The sequence below is a fragment of the Mustelus asterias genome, chromosome 7, assembly GCF_964213995.1.
Source record: "Mustelus asterias chromosome 7, sMusAst1.hap1.1, whole genome shotgun sequence".
Taxonomy (NCBI): Eukaryota; Metazoa; Chordata; class Chondrichthyes; order Carcharhiniformes; family Triakidae; genus Mustelus; species Mustelus asterias.
This window is the reverse complement of record NC_135807.1, coordinates 10,234,702-10,251,935: the sequence shown is the minus strand read 5'-3', so window position 1 is coordinate 10,251,935 and position 17,234 is coordinate 10,234,702.

Genomic DNA, 17,234 nt, shown 5'->3' with positions numbered 1-17,234 from the left:
CTGCATCCTATCTATATCTCTTTGCAGCCTACAACAGCCCTCCACCTCATCCACTACTCCACCAACCTTGGTGTCATCAGCAAATTTACTGATCCACCCTTCAGCCCATTCCTCCAAGTCATTTATAAAAATTACAAAGAGCAGAGGACCAAGCACTGATCCGCTGGTAACCGGTTTCCAGTCCGAAAATTTTCCATCCACCACCACCCTCTGTCTTCTGTTAGATATGATGTGGAGATGCCGGCGTTGGACTGGGGTAAACACAGTAAGAAGTTTAACAACACCAGGTTAAAGTCCAACAGGTTTATTTGGTAGCAAAAGCCACACAAGCTTTCGAAGCTCTAAGCCCCTTCTTCAGGTGAGTGGGAATTCTGTTCACAAACAGAGTTTATAAAGACACAGACTCAATTTACATGAATAATGGTTGGAATGCGAATACTTACAACTAATCAAGTCTTTAAGAAACAAAACAATGGGAGTGGAGAGAGCATCAAGACAGGCTCTTGATGCTCTCTCCACTCCCATTGTTTTGTTTCTTAAAGACTTGATTAGTTGTAAGTATTCGCATTCCAACCATTATTCATGTAAATTGAGTCTGTGTCTTTATAAACTCTGTTTGTGAACAGAATTCCCACTCACCTGAAGAAGGGGCTTAGAGCTTCGAAAGCTTGTGTGGCTTTTGCTACCAAATAAACCTGTTGGATTTTAACCTGGTGTTGTTAAACTTATTCTGTTAGATAGCCAGTTACCTATCCAATCGGCCAAACTTCCCTCTATCCCACACATCCTTACTTTCTTCATAAGCCGACCGTGGGGGACTTTATCAAACGCCTTACTAAAATCCATGTATATGACATCAACTGCACTACCTTCATCTACACACTTAGTTACCTCCTCAAAAAATTCTATCAAATTAGTGAGGCAAGACTTGCCCTTCACAAATCCGTGCTGACTATCCCGGATTAAGCTGCATCTTTCTAAATGGTCGTAAATCCTATCCCTAAGGACCTTTTCCATCAACTTACCAACCACCGAAGTAAGACTAACCAGCCCATAATTACCAGGGTCATTTCTATTCCCTTTCTTAAACAGAGGAACCACATTCGCCACTCTCCAGTCCTCTGGCACCACCCCCGTGGACTGTGAGGACGCAAAGATCAATGCCAAAGGCTCTGCTATCTCATCCCTTGCCTCCCAAAGAATCCTAGGATATATTTCATCAGGCCCAGGGGACTTATCAACTTTCAGTTTATTCAAAATTGCTAGTATATCTTCCCTCCGAACATCTACTTCCTCCAGCCTATCAGCCTGTGACACCACCTCTTCCTCAAAAACATGGCCCCTCTCCTTGGTGAACACCGAAGAAAAGTATTCATTCATCACCTCTCCTATCTCTTCTGACTCCATGCACAAATTCCCACTGCCGTCCTTGACCGGCCCCAGCCTCACCCTGGTCATTCTTTTATTCCTCACATAAGAGTAAAAAGCCTTGGGGTTTTCCTTGATCCGACCCGCCAAGGACTTCTCATGCCCCCTCCTAGCTCTCCTAAGCCCCTTTTTCAGCTCATTTCTTGCTAACTTGTAACCCTCCATCGAGCCAACTGAACCTTGTTTTCTCAACCTAACATACGCTTCCTTCTTCCTCTTGACAAGACATTCCACCTCTTTTGTGAACCATGGTTCCCTCACTCGGCCATTTCCTCTCTGCCTGGCAGGGACATACCTATCAAGGACACGCAGTATTTGTTCCTTGAAAAAGTTCCACTTATCATTAGTGCCTTTGCCTGGCAATTTTTGTTCCCATCCTATGCTTCCTAATTCCCGCCTGATTGCATCATAATTACCTCTCCCCCAATTGTAAACTATGCCCTGCCGTATGGCCCTCTCCCTCTCCATTGCAATAACAAAAGACACCGAATTGTCGTCACTATCTCCAAAGTGCTCTCCCACAACCAAATCCAACACTTGGCCCGGCCCATTTCCCATTACCAAATCCAATGTGGCCCCACCTCTTGTCAGCTTATCCACATATTGAGTCAGGAACCCCTCCTGCACACACTGCACAAAAACTGCCCCATCCGAACTATTCAACCTATAAAGGTTCCAATCAATATTTGGAAGGTTAAAGTCCCCCATGACAACTACCCTGTGACCTCCACACCTATCCATAATCTGCTTAGCAATTTCTTGCTCCACATCTCTATTACTATTTGGGGGCCTATAGTAAACTCCTAACAACGTGACCGCTCCATTCCTATTCCTAACCTCAGCCCATATTACCTCTGTAGGCAGATCCCCTTCGAAATGCCTTTCTGCAGCCGTTACACTCTCCTTGATTAACAGTGCCACTCCTCCACCTCTTTTACCAGCTACCCTACACTTACTGAAACATCTATACCCCGGAACTTCCAACAACCATTCCTGTCCTTGTTCTACCCATGTCTCCGTAATGGCCACAACATTGTAGTCCCAAGTGCCAATCCACGCCCCAAGTTCACCTACCTTATTTCGGATGCTCCTTGCATTGAAGTAGACACACTTCAACCCACCTTCTTGTCTGCTGGTACCCACCTTTGACCATGATACCCTTCCCAGTACCTCACTACACTCACTGACCTCTGGACTACAACTCCTTTTCCCACTCCCCTGACAAATTAGTTTAAATCCCCCCGAAGAGCCGTAGCAAATTTCCCTCCCAGGATATTGGTGCCCTTCTGGTTCAGGTGCACCCCGTCCTGTTGGTACAGGTCCCACCTTCCCCAGAAAGTGTTCCAATTATCCACATTGCTGAAACCCTCCCTCCTACACCATCCCTGCATTCATGTGTTCAACTGCACTCTCTCCCTGTTCCTCAACTCGCTATCCCGTGGCACCGGCAACATACCAGAGATGACAACCTGTTTTGTCCTGGCTCTCAGCTTCCACCCAAGCTCCCTGAATTCCTGTTTTAAATCCCCGTCCCCTCTCTTACCTATGTCTTTGGTGCCGACGTGCACCACGACTTGTGACTGTTCCCCCTCCCCCTTTAGAATCCTGAAGACACGGTCGGAGATGTCACGGACCCTGGCATCCGGGAGGCAACATACCATCCGTGAGTCTCTCTTGTTGCCACAGAACCTCCTATCTATCCCTCTAACAAACGAGTCCCCAATAACTATAGCTCTACCGCTCTCCCCCTTTCCCTTCTGAGCCACAGGGACGGACTCAGCGCTGGCGATCTGGTCACTGCGGCTTACCACTGGTAGGTTGCCCCCCCTCACCTGTATCCAATGGCATCCGTGTCGATGATCCGGCACATCTTGCAGAGGTTGCTGTGGCAGGGTTGTGTGGTGTCGTGGTCACTGTTCTCCTGAAGGCTGGGTAGTTTGCTGCGGACAACGGTCTGTTTGAGGTTGTGCGGTTGTTTGAAGGCAAGAAGTGGGGGTGTGGGGATGGCCTTGGCGAGATGTTCGTCTTCATCAATGTCATGTTGAATGCTCCGGAGGAGATGCCGTAGCTTCTCCGCTCCGGGGAAGTACTGGACGACGAAGGGTACTCTGTCCACCATGTCCTGTGTTTGTCTTCTGAGAAGGTCGGTGCGGTTTTTCGCTGTGGCGCGTCGGAACTGTTGATCAATGAGTCGAGCACCATATCCTGTTCTTATGAGGGCATCTTTCAGCGTCTGGAGGTGTCTGTTGCAATCCTCCTCATCCAGGAAGATCCTGTGTAGACGGAGGGCTTGTCCATAAGGGATGGCTTCTTTAACGTGTTTAGGGTGGAAGTTGGAGAAGTGGAGCATCGTGAGGTTATCCGTGGATATCTTGCGATATAGTGAGGTGCTGAGGTGACCGTCCTTAATGGAGATGCGTGTGTCCAAGAATGCAACCTTCAAACAACCGCATAACCTCCAACAGACCATTGTCCGCAAACTACCCAGCCTTCAGGAGTACAGTGACCACGACACCACACAACCCTGCCATAGCAACCTCTGCAAGACGTGCCGGATCATCGACACAGATGCCATCATCTCACGTGAGAACACCATCCACCAGGTACACGGTACATACTCTTGCAACTCGGCCAACGTTGTCTACCTGATACACTGCAGGAAAGGATGTCCCAAGGCATGGTACATTGGGGAAACCATGCAGATGCTACGACAATGGATGAATGAACACCGCTCGACAATCACCAGGCAAGACTGTTCTCTTCCTGTTGGGGAGCACTTAAGCCGTCACGGGCATTCGGCCTCTGATCTTCAGGTAAGCGTTCTCCAAGGCGGCCTTCATGACACACGACAGCGCAGAGTCGCTGAGCAGAAACTGATAGCCAAGTTCCGCACACATGACGACGGCCTTAACCGGGATCTTGGGTTCATGTCACACTATCTGTAACCCCCACAGCTTGTCTGGATTTGCAGAATCTCACTGGCTGTCCTGTCTGGAGACAATACACATCTCTTTAACCTGTGCTTAATGGGCCCTCCATTCACATTGTTTGTACCTTTAAGACTTGATTATCTGTAAAGACTGCATTCCAATCATTATTCTGTAAATTGAGTTTGTGTCTCTGTACGCCCTGTTTGTGAGCATTTCTCCACTCCACCTGATGAAGGGACAGCCTGTTCCGAAAGCTAGTGGCTTTTGCTACCAAATAAACCTGTTAGACTTTAACCTGGTGTTGTTAAACTTCTTACTGTGTTTACCCCAGTCCAACGCCGGTATCTCCACATCCTGACCGATGAAAGCAAGCATGCCGAATGCCTTCTTCACCACTCTGTCCACCTGTGACTCCACTTTCATGGAGTTATGAACATGTACCCCTAGATCCTTTTGTTCTGTAACTCTCCCCAACACCCTGCTACCATTAACTGAGTAAGTCCTGCCCTGGTTCGATCTACCAAAATGCATCACCTTGCATTTATCTAAATTAAACTCCATCTGCCATTTGTCAACCCACTGTCCCAATTGATCAAGAGCCCGATGCAATTGGAGATAACTTTCTTCACTGTCCGCCATGCCACCAATCTTGGTGTCATCTGCAAACGTACTAACCATGCCCACTGTATTCTCATCCAAATCATTAATATAAATGACAAATAACAGTGGGCCCAACACTGATCCCTGAGGCACACCGCTGGTCACAGGCCTCCAGTTTGAAAAACTCTCTACAACCACCTGTAGAGGTGGCTTCTGTCAAGAAGCCAATTTTGTATCCAATTAGATACCTCACCCTGGATCCCATGAGATTTAACCTTATGCAACAACCTACCATGCGGTATCTTGTCAAAGGCCTTGCTAAAGTCCATGGAGACAACATCAACTGCACTGCACTTAAATGCGAGAGGCGTGATTAAGTAGTTTCCTGATGATACAAAATTGCTCGTGTGGTTGATGGTGGGGAATGAAGTTGTAGACTGCAGGAAGATATCAATGAAACACCCCATTTTATTTCTACAAAATGCATCAGTTTGCACGCTACTACGTTAACTTTCACTGCCATGTGTCTCCCTGTTTCAGCAATGCTCCTGAAATTCACTCCCATTTCCTCCTTATTTGTCACATTATGACATGGAAATAATTAGGGATATGCAGTAAGTGAGGGTCGGCACGGTGACAAAGTGGTTAGCACTGCTGCCTCACAGCGCCAGGAACCCGAGTTCAATTCTGGCCTCAAGTCATACCTGTGTTCAGTTTGTAAGTTCTCCCCGTGTCTGCGTGGGTTTCCTCCGGGTGCACTGGTTTTCCCCTACAATCCAAAGATGTACAGGTTAGGTGGATTGTATTTTTATTCATTTGTAGGACATGGGCGTCACTGGCTGGGCCATCATTTATTGCCTATCCCTAGTTACCCTTGAACTGAGTGGGCGGCTAGACCATTTCGGAGGGCAGTCGAGAGTCAACCACATTGCTGTGGCTCTGGAGTCACATGTAGGCCAGACCAGGTAAGGACGACAGATTTCCTTCCCTAAAGGTACATTAGTGAACCAGATGGCTTTTTCCGACAATTAGCAATGGTTTTATGGTTATCAGTAGATTCTTAGTTCCAGATATTTTTTATTGATTTCAAATTTCACCATCTGCCGTGGCAGGATTCGAACCCGAGTCCACAGAACATTAGCTGAGTTTCTGAATTAATAGTCTGGTGGTAATACCACTAGGCCATTGCCTAGGACATGCTAAATTGATCCCAGTGTCAAGGCATTAGTGTGGCAAATAAGTCTGGTTACTGGGATAGGGCCTGGTTGGGATTGTGGTCGGTACAGACTCGATGGGCTGAATGGCCTCCTTCTGCACTGTAGGGATTGTATAATTCGATGAAGTTTGCTCAGATTCACGTCTCATGATCTGAAGGGTTGCATTATCTAAGCTGTACCTTTATCCTTATTTTATCATTAACAAGAAAGACATTTTTTGAAATGAGCTGTTGTTAAAGTTAAATTTCTGTTCTGCAACTTCAAGTAGGGGGCATAACAATAGGGTTCGTGGTGGGAGATACAGGAAGGATATCAGAGGTAGGTTCTTTACGCAGAGAGTGGTTGGGGTGTGGAATGGACTGCCTGCAGTGATAGTGGAGTCAGACACTTTAGGAACATTTAAGCGGTTATTGGATAGGCACATGGAGCACACCAGGGTGATAGGGAGTGGGATAGCTTGATCTTGGTTTCAGATAAAGCTCGGCACAACATCATGGGCCGAAGGGCCTGTTCTGTGCTGTACTGTTCTATGTTCTATGTTCTATGTTCAAAGTCCAATTGACAGCAATAACGCACGGCCTGTAAACTGAGGGGGTGGGTGGAAGCAATTTCCAACTGCCACAATGGGCCCTTTTCTTTTGGGTTTCGTCCTCTAGATATTACGTGAATTAAGTGGTTTGGTCATTTGTCTTTTAAGAAGATTTTGTAGACACTGCGTGGATTAATTAACAGAAAACAATTCAAGTTGGAAATGGTTTCATTTCAGACGTGAATTTATCAACGGATTCAGGTCCACAAGACGGATACAACTCAAACACAGATACAACACGTCCCAGGAGGGATTGCTAGTCATGAAACGGAGTGTAACTTTTTATTGTGTACTTCTGCAACTCTGTGTCTCCAGCCGAGAATTGTTGACACATGCATTCAGTCTCACAGCCAGATCTTCAATTGAAAATGACGCACAAACCGCTTGGAATAAATCAGGCCACTTGGCGCAGGTTACAATCAGACATGACGCACGGCTAACAGGGTGGGAAAGATTAGAATTTATTGCGTCAAAAATAAATTGGGAAAATCAATCTGTAACTTTATAAATACTAATAGCTCGCTGGGGTTCTCCCGAGAAAGTAGAATTGAAATGCGGAGGTGTTATGTTAAGCCCAGCTGGCTTGAGCTTTAGTTAGACCACACTCGGAGCACGGTGAACAGTTTGGGTCTCTCTATTATAAAAAGGATAGAGAGACGTGGAGAAAGTGCAAAAACAAGAAGGATATGGATGAAAGCAAGAACAAGAACTTACACCGATCAGGAAAGGCCGAACCGACAAGGATCTGCGAGTTATGTTGATTGGCCATGCTAAATTGACCCTAGTGTCAGGGGGATTAGCAGAGTAAATGTGTGGGGTTACGGGAATAGGGCCTGGGTGGGATTGTGGTTGCTGCAGACTCAATGGACAGAATGGCCTCCTTCTGTACTGTAGGGATTGTATTTTATGACTCTATGATTCCATGGTCCTTTTCTCTAGAAAAGTAAAGACTGAGGCGTGAACTACTGGAAGTTTATTTTTATTATATCATTTATTAGTGTCATAAGTAGGCTTACATTAACACTGCAATGGAGTTACTGTGAAAATCCCATAGTCGCCACACTCCGGCATCTGTTGGGGTACACTGAGGAAGAATTTAGCACGGCCAATGCACCAATCAGCATGTCTTTTGGACTGTAGAGAAAACCGGAGCACCCGGAGGAAACCCACGCAGTCACAGGGAGAACATGCAAACTTCACACAGACAGTGACCCAAGCTGGGAATCGAACCCGGGTCTCTGGCGCTGTGAGGCAGCAGTGCTAACCACTGTGTCACAGAAGTCTTTGAAATGATAAGAGGTTTGATGGGGTAGATGTGGAGAAAATGCTTCCAATTCTCCCAATTTCAAGTCCACCCGCCACTGAGACAAACAATGGCAAAACAGCGCCCTTAATAGAAGTGAAATGGCCTAGAATAAACCTTTTGTTAGTTTTAATCTATGTGTGCAAACCATGTATTATCCTTTTGTACAAAACCCACAAACCCTAACACAGTTAGGACATTGCAGAGGGTTAGTGAGGAGGACGAGGGAGTGTCAGTACGAGTGATTGGGGGAAGGGGTTTGGTGGGGGGGGGGGGAGAGATCAGCTGTATGGTTATCCAGGCGTCAGTCTAGATTTTTTTCCTGTCTAATATTTCTTGGGTAAGTATCCTGGTAAGTAAGTCGGAATTGTCTGAAGTCTCCACCTCCAACTCAGATTTGGGGTGGAATTTTCCCGTCCAGCCCGCCACGGGACTGGCAGCGGGATGGGACAGAAAATTCGGCGGGGACCATGCAAAGGTCCATTGACCTCAGGTGGGAATTTGGGGCCTTTGGCGTGAGCGCGGCTGGAAAATCCCCTTGTTGGAGCCTTTTCCGGAGGGTCTTCAAGGGCACGGGAACGGCCATTGGAGGTTCTGAATTCCCAGGCAATTCTCACCGAGTCCATAAGATACAGGAGCAGAATGAGGCCATTCGATCCATCGTGTCTGCTCCGCCAGTCAGTCCAAGTATCCGGATACTGAAAATTCTGGGCCATAGACTGCGATGTACCTTACGATGAAGCATGAACGCTCATTTGACGCTCAAAGCGGCGTCGCAGGTAGAGGCTGTGGTTAAGAAGGCGTATGGAATACTGGCCTTCATCAATAGAGGAATTGAGTTTAGAAATCGGGAGATAATGCTGCAGCTGTATAGGACCCTGGTCAGACCCCACCTGGAGTACTGTGCCCAGTTCTGGTCGCCTCATTACAGAAAGGATGTGGAAGCCATAGAACAGGTGCAGAGGAGATTTACGAGGATGTTGCCGGGATTAAGTGGTATGCCTTATGAGGATAGGTTGAGTGAGCTAGGTCTATTCTCCTTGGAGAGGCGAAGGATGCGAGGTGACCTGATAGAGGTGTATAAGATGTTGAGAGGTATTGATAGAGTGGATTCTCAGAGGCTTTTACCCAGGGCTGAAATGGTTGTCACGAGAGGCCACAGGTTTAGGGTGCTGGGGGGTAGGTATAGAGGAGATGTTAGGGGTAAGTTTTTCACTCAGAGGGTGGTGGGTGCGTGGAATCGGCTGCCAGTAGTGGTGGTGGAAGCGGATTCAATTGAGTCTTTTAAGAGACTTTTGGATAGGTTCATGGAGGTTAGTAAGATAGAGCGTTATAGATGAGCCTAGAAGGTAAAGAAATTGTTCGGCGCAACTTGTGGGCCGAAGGGCCTGTTTGTGCTGTAGCTTTTCTATGTTCTAACTGAATAAATAAAGGATAACGTAATCATTCCAAGATTGCGGAATATGATTTGTCTACGAACTCATGTTGGATTGTGAAGCATGAGCTTGTCCAAAGACCTGATCCTGCGGTAGTCCTCCAGTGCTTAAAAAAGCAAAAGTACATGGAACAAAAAGCACTTTGAATGTACAACACTGACTTCCTTAGTCAATTGTCATTTCAATATGTTTTAAAAAATGTTTAAAACATGTCTACTTATGGCTGCGCGCCTAAGAAAATGTGTTCAATTTGAAGAGCCTCGTCCACAGCAATCAGCCTCCAGGCTGTATTCCGCTTTGGGAAAAATCATTTTAAAAATTGTGGGAATTTGATTTATGCTTGACATACTTTACATTACAGAAGACTTTGTTCTGGTTTGACCAATTTCACCCAGACCATGCTGAGCAAACTAGCACAAACTTGGGGAATCACTGACCCAATTCTAGATTAATTGATGTTAGCACCATCAGAAAGTTGATTCGATTTCATTTATGATGCACGTTCTCCCCATATCTGTGTGGGTTTCCTCCAGGTGCTCCGGTTTCCTCCCACATTCTGAAAGATGTGCGGGTTAGAGGCATCGACCCAAACAGGCGCCGGACTGTGGTAACTAGGGGAATTTCACAGTAACTTCATTACAGTGTTAATGTAAGCTTTACTTGTGACTAATAAATAACTTTATGATTGCCACATGTATTAGTATACAATGAAAAGTATTGTTTCTTGTGCACTATACAGACAAAACATACCGTACATAGGGAAGGAAAGAACAAAGAACAGTACAGCACAGGAACAGGCCCTTCGGCCCTCCAAACCTGCGCCCATAATGTTGTCCTATCTAGACCAACCGCCTGTATCCCTCTATTCCCCAGCTGTTCATGTGCCTATCCAGATAAGTCTTAAATGTCACTAACGTATCTGCCACAAACCACCTCACTTGGCAGTGCATTCCAGGCCCCCACCATCCTCTGTGTGAAAAACCTACCCCGCACATCTCCACTGAACTTTTCCCCACTATTTTTGAACTTGTGCGCCCTTATAATTGTCATTTCTGCCCTGGGAAAAAGCTTCCAACTGTTCACCCTATCTGTACCCCTCATAATTTTATAAATTTCTGTCAGATCGCCCCTCAGCCTCCGTCTTTCCACGGAGAACAATCCCAATTTATTCAATCTCTCCTTACAGCTGATACCCTCTGTGGTAAACCACTGTTATGTTCTGATAACCACTGTTATGTTCTGATGACTGGACACACCCCTACCGGTGCTGCCTGAGGCTCCTCCCCTGTTCACTGGGGTATAAAGGTGTCTGCTCCTCCCCTTCGCCTCATTCTGGTCCGGTCCCTCAGTTAGAGTTTACTGTAGAGTTAGTTCCCTTTTATAGTTAATAAAAGCCTATTATTCCAGATTCCGTCTCTGGGTGTTGATAGTGCATCACCCTCCATACCAGGCAACATCCTGGTAAACCTTTTCTGTACTCTCTCCAAAGCCTCCACGTCCTTCTGGTAGTGTGGTGACCAGAATTGGACACAGTGTTCCAAATGTGGCCCAACCAACATTTTATACAACTATAACATAATTTGTCAACTTTTATACTCGATGCCCCGTCCAATGAAGGCAAGCGTGCCGTATGCTTTCTTCACCACCTTTTCCACCTGTGCTGCCACTTTTAAGGATCTGTGGACCTGTACTCCCAGATCCCTCTGTGTGTCTATGCTCCTGATGGTTCTGCTATTTATTTTATAACTCCCACCTGACCTGGATCTACCAAAATGCATCACCTCACATTTGTCCGGATTAAATTCCATCTGCCATTTCTCCGCCCATTTTTCCAGCCTATCTATATCCTGCTGTATTCTCTGACAACCTTCATCACAATCCGCAACTCTAGCAATCTTAGTATCATCTGCAAACTTGCTAATCAGACCAGCTACGTTTTCTTCAAAGTCATTTATATATATTACAAACAGCAGAAGTCCCAGCGCTGATCCCTGAGGAACACCACTAGTTAAGACCTCCATTCAGAAAAACACCCTTCCACCGCTACCCTCTATCTTCCATGGCAAAGCCAGTTCTGAATCCATCTAGCTAGTTAACCCCTGATCCCATGAGATTTAATCTTTTGCACCAGCCTGCCATGAGGGACCTTGTCAGATGTTTTACTAAAATCCATGTAGACGACATCCACAGCCCTTCCCTCATTAATCATTTTTGTCACCTCTTCAAAAAACTCAATTAAATTAGTGAGATAGTGCAGAATGTAGTGTTACAGTCATAGCTAGGGTGTAGAAAAAGATCAGCTTAATGCAAGGTAGGTCCATTCAAAGGTCTGATGGCAGCAGGGAAGTTCAGGTCAGGTATCTCCAGGGTCCTAAGAATCACCAAATCTGAAAGAGATTGGATTAAAGCATTGTTAGAGAATTTAAAAGAGTTAGAATAATGTTTTAGAAGAGTATTGTGTGCACTTTTGGTCTTCTTTTCTCAGGAAGGATGTTTTTGCGTTCGAGGGAGTGCAGCGAAGGTTTACTGGGCTGATTCCGGGGATGGCAGGACTGATGTATGAGGAGAGATTGACTAGGTTAGGATTGTTTTTGCTGGAGTTCAGACGAATAAGGGGGGGGATCTCATGGAGACTTATAAAATTCTAACAGAACTAGGCAGGGTAGATGCAGGAAGGATGTTCCTGATGGTGGGGGTGTCCAGAACCAGGGGTCACAGTCTGACGATTTGGGGTAGACCATTTAGGACAGAGATGAGGAGACATTTCTTCACTCAAAGAGTGGTGAGCCTGTGGAATTCATTACCACAGGAAGTAGTTGATGCCAAAACATTGAATGTATTCACGAGGTGGCTGGATATCGCAGTTGGGGTGAATGGGATCAAAGATTATGGGGTGAAAGCAGGATTAGGGTATTGAGTTGGACGATCAGCCATGATCGTGCTGAATGGCGGAGCAGGCTCGAAGGGCCGAATGGCCTCTTCCTGCTCCTATCTTCTATGTTTCTATGTTTCTATAGAATGAGAGTAAAAGATAGAATTAGAAGGTATGCTGGGCACAGCTTGCAAGAAGTTGCCTCGCTCCGACGCCATCTTGGAACATGGGATGAGGACTTCTGAATGGTTAAAATGAGGTGGCACGGTAGCACAGTGATTAGCGTTGCTGCCTCACAGCGCCAGGGACCCGGGTTCGATTCCGGCTTCGGGTGACTGCCTGTGTGGAGTCTGCACATTCTCCCCGTGTCAGCGTGGGTTTCCTCCGGGTGCTCCGGTTTCCTCCCAAACTCCAAAGATGTGCTGGTCAGTTTGATTGGCCATGCTAAATATTGACCCTTAGTGCCAGGAGGAGTAGCAAGGGTAAATAGAGATTATGGGGATAGGGCCTGGGTGGGATTGTGGTCGGTGCAGACGCGATGGGCCGAATGGCCTCCTCCTGCACTGTAGGGATTCTATGATTCGATGAAAACAGACTGCACAGCATGCGACAGCCATAAATATGGCAAATCTTGGGCTATAGAGTGCTCTGAACAGAATACAAATCGCAAGATAATACTGAGCCTGTACAGTCTATTGATTTTGTTTCAGCAAATGGATATCTATATGACAGTTATGAAGACTGCCATCAGGTCCCTGAGCCTCTGGGAGAGGCCCCTAAAGCAGTGTTTGTTTATTCTGCAGAGAAGAGAGATGAGAAGGGGATCTGCACCAAATCATACAGCACAGAAAGGCGTCAATCAATTCATTGTATCTGCCCTGACTCTTTGAAACAGCTTTCCAATTAGTCCCGCCCTTATCCCACAAGGCTGGTCATTTCTCCTTTGCAACTCTTTAGTTTTAAAATTTATTTATCAGTATCACAAGTTGGCTTACAGTCACACACTGTAATGACATTACTGTGAAAATCTCCCAGTCGCCACACTCCGGCGCCTGTTCGGGTACACTGAGGGAGAATTTAGCACCTAGCCAGCACATCTTTCGGACTGTGGGAGGAAACCCACACAGCCACAGGGAGAAGGTGCAGGTTCCACATAGACAGTGATTCAAAGCCAGGAATCGAACCTGGGTCCCTGGCGCTGTGAGACGGCAGTGCTAACCACTGTGCTAACCACCCACCTTTATCATCCCATCTTGAAATTTATTGTTAAATCTATTTGCACTGCCCCCTAGCTGGCAGTGCCTTTCAAGATGTGGAGATGCCGGCGTTGGACTGGGGTAAGCACGGTAAGAAGTCTAACAACACCAGGGTAAAGTCCAACAGGTTTATTTAAACCTATTGGACTTTAACCTGGTGTTAAACTTCTTACAGTGCCTTTCAAATCATAGCAATTCACTGAGTGAAACACAATCTCCACAATTTCCCCCTCGATATCCTTTTTGCCATTTATCTGAAATCAGGTTCCCTTTTTTCATTGAGGTAACTAAAATTCTTAAAGAAATTAACACTTTGAGCCCTCAGAAGATTTTTTCCAAGAATTATAAGATAGTATAGATAAGCGAGATGGAGGCTGAGGGGAGACCTGATAGAGGTCTACAAAATTGTGAGAGGCATAGACAGCGTGGATAGTCAGAGGCTTTTTCCCCAGGGTGGAAGTGTCAATTACAAGGGGGCACAGGTTCAAGGTGAGAGAGGGACAGTTTAAGGGAGATTTGCGAGGGAAGTTTTTCACGCAGAGAGTGGCGGCTGCCTGGAACGCGCTGCCAGAGGAGGTGGTGGAAGCAGGCACATTAGCAACATTTAAGAGGCATCTGGATGGGTTCATGAATCGGGAGGGAATAGAGGGATACGGACCGAGTAAGGGCAGAAGGTTTTTTTCCTTAGTTTAGTTAGGGCATCATGATCGGCACGGGCTTGGAGGGTCGAAGAGCCTGTTCCTGTGCTGGACTTTTCTTTGTTCTCTGTTCATTTGTATGTAGGTCGAAGTTGAAATGAGGTACAGTGGGTGCACAGATCAGGTGTAACTTGGGGGCGATATAAGAAATATAAAACAGAAAATGCTGGAAAAGCTCAGCAGGTCTGACAGCATCTGTGGAGAAAGAAACACAGGGTTGATGTTTCAGGTCCGTATGATTCTTCTTCAGAGCTAAAGAGAGGGAGAAAACTGGTAGATTTGATTCTGTTCAGGAGAGAGTGGGACAAATGGAGCAGAATAGAAAGTCGGGGTTAGGTGGGAGCGAGGAGAGATTTGACAAAGATGCAATGGACACAAGACAAAGGGAGTGTTAATGGTGGTGTTAAAGACTAAAGAAGGTGCTGAAAGCGGCATAAAGGTAAGATAGCAGAATGCATTAGTAGCAGAACAATGATCAGTGCTCTGAAAGCAACATTTCAGAAAAAGTGACAGTGATCATAATATGATTCAATTTCACATTCAGTTTGAGGGAGAGAGATGGGGGTCTGAGACTGTTGTTTTAAACTTAAATAAGGGCAATTATGAGGGCATGAAGATTGAGCTGGCTGAAGTGAATTGGGAAATTAGTTTAGGGGATAGGTCAGAGATGCAGTGGCAGATTTCATGGTGCAGGTGCAAAGGGCCAAATGGCCTACTTTCTATGTTTCTATGATACGAATAATATTAGAATAAACTCAAATTTGACAGTCGAGCATGCTGTGTGTATCTTTGTATCAATCTCATGCCCTGTTTCATGTAACCTTGGAATAATACAGTGCAGGTGAGACCCCATTCAGGCCATCGTACTCATGTCAGTCCCCTGAAAGGGTAATCGGTCACTATCCTGGGCGATAGAGAGTTAAACTGGGACAGCTCTCACACCCCTCGAGCAACACTCCTTTACCAACTGATCTGTCGCTGAAATAAACTACAGCCCATTTAAACCCCCAGGGGCTGGGAGTCTGTAACATCAACCAAATACCTTCACGCTGAGGCTTGAAATCTGCGAACATGTGATTCGCAAAATTGACTCAGAAAGCCATTTATCATCTGCACTGGGGGGAGTGATTTGTGATTCCAGCTCTCGCTTTCAGGTGCCCCTGATGCTTTCTGTCAATTTTTGCAGTATTCAAATATCCGCATGATAAATCTCATTGCGGTTCCACGTCGCTCCTTATTTGCCGAAGCGATTCAGTAACCGGCCGGTCACCTTGAGCAGGCATTCAGCAGCAGTTGACAATTGCCACTTCGTCTCCTCGTTACGAACTCTCCCCAGATTGTCCCCGGCCATCTCCGTTCCTGCTGCTACCGGAACGATGCTGAGACATTCCCCGGGTAACAATCGCCATCAGGGTTGTTCCTTCCGTTGACAACCGTGAAGCAAGCACCTTGTACAGGTCTTACTTCCACCCAGAAGCAACTTGCCAAGAGCCACCAGCCAGGAACTGAGACGTTAACATTACATGTGCTCATTATTAGCACTTTCTGTATTACACTTCCAACATCTGTCACCTGGCCTATCTATTTTGGAGCTCCGATTTGGATGTCTGCGAGAGAATATTGGAATAAATTCAAATCTGACAGCAGCGCATGGTGTGTGCACCTTCTTAACAATCACATGCCCTGCTTCACTTAATCTTGGAACAATGCAGCGCAGGTGAGACCATTCAGGCCATCGTACCCATGTCAGCCCTCTCAAAGAGTAATCTTTGATCCCTTTGCCTATTAGTTTAAAAGAATGAATCATGGAATCCCTACAGTGCAGAAGGAGGCCATTCAGCCCATTGAGTCTGCACCGCCTCTCCGACAGAGTAACCTCTTAATCCCACGTATTTACCCCACGAGTCCCCCTAACCTACACATCTTTTGGACACAAAGGGGCAATTTAGCATAGCCAATCCTAACCGGCACATCTCTGGAGGAAACTGGAGCACCCAGAGGAAACCCACGCAGACATGGGGAGAACATGCAAACTCCACACAGACAGGCACCTAAGGCCGGAATTGAACCCGGGTCCCTGGCACTGTGAGGTACCAGGGTGTGGGTAAAGCCTGGTACTGTAGATTGACCTTGAGGACCCCTGGCTGCTCACCTCACCACAGCTGTGACCCACTGGTTTCCCCCCCCCCCCCCCATGGTTGTCTGGTAGCTGTGGCCAATTTTTGAAACTTTTCTTTATTCATTCACAGAATATGGATGTTGCTGGCTAGGCCAGCGTTTATTATAGTTAAGACATCTAGACATCTAGTATAGAAGACATCTAGTTATAGCCTATCCCTAAATTGCCCTTGAGAAGATAGCGGGGAACCACTTTCTGGAGCTGCTGCAGTCCATGTGGTGTAGGCACACATCAGCTTTCAAAAGCACACGGTGACACTCGCAATGCTTCAAAGGTTTGACAAGCGCTGAGGATGGTCCTCAAGATGGAGGTCACCTTTCTTTCCCCATTGCCTCCAGCTCCAAGCTCCATCCGTCCTGGAGGACCTACCTACTTGGTCATCCAGCTTAGAGTCATAGAGGTTTATAGCATGGAAACAGGCCCTTCGGCCCAACTTGTCCATACCACCCACTTTTTTTTAAACACTAAGCGAGTCCTAATTGCCCGCATTTGGCCCATATCCCTCTATACCCAACTTACACATGTAACTGTCTAAATGCTTTTGAAAAGACAACATTGTACCCGCCTCTACTACTACCTCTGGCAACTTGTTCCAGACACTCACCACCCTCTGTGAAAAAATTGCCCCTCTGGACCTTTTTGTACTTCTCCCCTCTCACCTTAAACCTATGCCCTCTAGTTTTAGACTCCCCTACCTTTGGGAAAGGACGTTGACTATCTACCTCA